This window comes from Prionailurus viverrinus, unplaced genomic scaffold, assembly GCF_022837055.1.
Source record: "Prionailurus viverrinus isolate Anna unplaced genomic scaffold, UM_Priviv_1.0 scaffold_60, whole genome shotgun sequence".
NCBI classification, from domain to species: domain Eukaryota; kingdom Metazoa; phylum Chordata; class Mammalia; order Carnivora; family Felidae; genus Prionailurus; species Prionailurus viverrinus.
In genome coordinates, this window is record NW_025927622.1 from 802,298 (window position 1) to 805,740 (window position 3,443).

Below are 3,443 nucleotides of genomic sequence, written 5' to 3' on the forward strand. Positions count from 1 at the left end.
CGTCCGCGGCCGGGCCATCGCCGGGACGGGGGCGGGGCGCCCTGAGGGGCCGGCCCATGCGGGCCAATAGGGAGCCTCGGGGGCGGGAGCCGCTCCACAGGGGGCGGGGCGGGGGCGGGGGCTGGGCCGCGATCAATGAGCCAACCAATGGAGAGGCTGGGGCTGGCCAATGGGGCGTCGCGGGGGGGGCGGGGCAAACGCTGCAGGGGCGGGGCAACGAGGCGGCTGGGGCGGGACCAGGACGCGGGGCGGGGCCCACTCGGGAAAACATTCCTGCCTCCGCGCGTGTTTGTCCTGCGGGATGGGGAGGGCAGCAGTGCGTGTTCCTGAGTCACCGGGTTAGCCTGCAGGGGCTGCGGGGGCGTGGGTGTGAGAGAGGCGAGCCCGTAGAGACGCAGAGGGAGACAGTTACGGGAGAGACCAAGACAAAGATGGAGAGACAGAGACTCTGAGACACACGAGGAAAGGCGGCTAAGAGACACAGAGACAGAGAGAGATAGAGAGATCTGAGAGATCCCGGGAGAAATGGAGCAGCTCAGGGGTCAGAGACCGGGTGGGAAGTTCTGGCCTGCGTGTCCGTGCCAGCCAGGTCCCTGCACTGGGCATGCCCAGGTGGGATTTGTCTGCCCTCCAGACTGAACTCCCTGAGAGGCTCAGGGGCAGGGTCTTCACTGAGGGGTGGGCATGGGGAGGCATGTAGGTAGGGGAGCAAGTGAACGCCTGGGAATGCTGTGCTACAGGTGTTGGAGCAGGGGGGTGGATGGGGTGCTGGGGGCGGGAAGGTGGCTGATGGCGGATGGACACATGAGCACATCTGTGGCCGGCTGACAGGGGCATGGGTGATGACTGAGGCCAGCACCCTGTGCCCAGCGTTCGGAGCTGCATGTCCGAGGTGGGAATGGCGTGGCTCCGTTTACACCCACACCTGCTCATCATTCGCAGACACACCCAGGGCCCACTGGGAGGCACCCTGTGCCCTGGATCCTGAGAACAGCACAGTGAACCTTCACAGACTCAGAGCCAAGAGATGTCATTGACAGATGGGGAAACCGAGGTTGAGTGGGTCAGCAGCTTCCCCAAAGCCCCACGCAGGACACATCCCAGGGCTCCAGTCCCTGTCCCTCTGCTGCCATAGACCCAGTCCTGCAGCCAGAGCCCCAGGTGGCACCTTTAAATAGCACCCGGGTGAAGACAAGGTGACAAGCCTGACCTGATGGCGTGTTGGAGGGGTAACCGGTCTGGCCAGAAGCTGGGATGCCTTCCTTGTGGCTCTGGGGATTCCCTGATCCCTCTTCCTGGCCCCAGGAGGGCCAGGCGTGGTGTGTGCCCCCTCCCATCTGGGAGAGGATGTCCCCCACACTCAGAGCCCTGAGGCCAGTGCCTGAGGGACCCTGCATGCTTGTATCAGGTCCCCAAGCCTCGGTGTCTCTGGAAAATGGGCCGGGAAGGGAAGGCTGGAAGGACAGAATGAGGGAATCCGTGACCTTGCTGGGCAGAGGGTGCAACACACAAACTTGGAATAACATCCTGATTCCCACCAGGCAACACTCAGTCTTCCCTTCCTGGAGTTTCCCCACCCTGCCCCCCAGGAGGACAGTCTTCGGGCTCTGCGTGACGGGGGGTGGGACCCACGCCCAGGAAGCTGTCCTGCCCCAGGCGTTGTTGCAGGTTAATAACAGCTTCATTGAAATATATAGTTCAGGGGGCGCCTGGGGGGCTCAGGTCAATGATCTCTGCGGTCTGTGAGTTCGAGTCCTGTGTCGAGCTCTGTGCTGACAGCTCAGAGCCTGGAGCCTGCTTCACATTCTGTGTCTCCCTCTCTGTCTGCCCTTCCCCAACTCATGCTCTGTCTCTCTCTCTCTCTCTCTCTCTCTCTCTCTCTCTGTCAAAAATAAATAAACGTTAAAAAAATTGAAATATAATTCACACACCACACAATTCCCTCATGTAAGTACACAACTCTGTTTTCAGTACACAGTTGTCAGCCATCACCTAGAATCTCTACCTAGTTCCAGAATATTCCATCAGCCTAAAAAGAAACACGGACCCATTAGTATTCACCTCAAGTCCCTCCCCCACCAGCCCCCGCCCCCACGAGCCCCCCTCGTGTCCCTGGATGAGCCTGTTCTGGACGTTTCACACACGTGGACTCACACCCCGTGTGGCCTCTCGTGTCGGGTTCCCTCCCTGAGTGTCGTGTGTTCGGGGTCCGTCCGCGGGGCGGCGGGTGTGGGTGCCTCGCTCCTGCTCGCGGCCGAGGGACGTGCGCGTGCGCGGTGGACACATGGTATGTATCATTCATCTATTGACGGATACTTGGTTGTTTCTACCTTAAAAAAATTTTTTTTTAATGTTTATTTATTTTTGAGAGAGAGAGACAGACAGACAGAGTGTGAGTGGGGAAGGGGCATTAAAGAGAGAGGGAGACAGAATCCAAAGCTGACTCCAGGCTCTGAGCTGTCAGCACAGATCCCGACGTGGGGCTCGAAGTCTCAAACTGGGAGATCATGACCTGAGCCGGAGTCGGACGCTTAACCAACTGAGCCATCTAGGTGCCCCTAAAAAAAGTGTTTAATGTGTTCATTTATTTTTGAGAGAGAGAGACAGAGTGTGAGCGGGGGAGGGGCAGAGAGAGAGGGAGACGTGGAATCCTAAGCAGGCTGCAGGCTCTGAGCTGTCAGCACGGAGCCTGACGCGGGGCTCGAACTCATGAACCGTGAGATCATGACCTGAGCCGAAGTCTGGTGCTTAATGGACGGAGCCACCCAGGTGCCCCATGGGCTGTTTCTACCTTTTGGCTGCTGTGAATTGTGTTGCCGTGGACGTGGGTATACAGGTTTGTGTGTGGCCTTGCTTTCATTTCTTTCGTGTATATGTGTAGTGCGATTGCTGGGTCATATAATAATTCTGTGTTCAGTGTTTTGAGGAACTTCTAGACCGTTGTCCACAACGGCTGCCCCGTCTTACGCCCCAGCAGCCATGCCTGAGGGTTCTGATTTCCACACACCCTCCCGACGCTGGTGATTGTCCGTTGTTTTGACTACCGGCACCTTCGTGGGGGCAGAGTGATGTCTCACTGAGGTTTTTTGAAAGACTTCAAACCTACAGAAAAGTTGTAAGGACAGTGCAGTGAGCACCCTGTTCCTGTATTCTCCAATTCTGTGTATTCTTTTTGCTCTCCATCAGCAGGAGGGCACGCACCCTGTAGCATATATGCACAAGGGAATTTTTAAAAATTTTTTTGACATTTATTTTTGAGAAACAGAGTGAGATGAAGCGTGAGTGGGGGAGGGGCAGAGGGAGAAGGAGACACAGAACCCGAAGCAGGGTTCAGACTCTGAGCAAGCGGTCAGCACAGAGCCCGACGCGGGGTTCGAACCCACGAACCGTGAGATCATGACCCGAGCCGAAGTCGGACGCTCAACCAACTGAGCCACCCAGGC

At 57.7% G+C, this 3,443-nt stretch overlaps 1 non-coding gene across 1 annotated transcript; it reads right to left on the reverse strand.

Annotated features, from left to right (window-relative positions):
- Nucleotides 1-3,358: 3,358 nt before the first annotated feature.
- Nucleotides 3,359-3,443, reverse strand: TRNAR-UCG (transfer RNA arginine (anticodon UCG)). Its single transcript has one exon. It is a non-coding gene; the product is annotated as a tRNA-Arg (tRNA).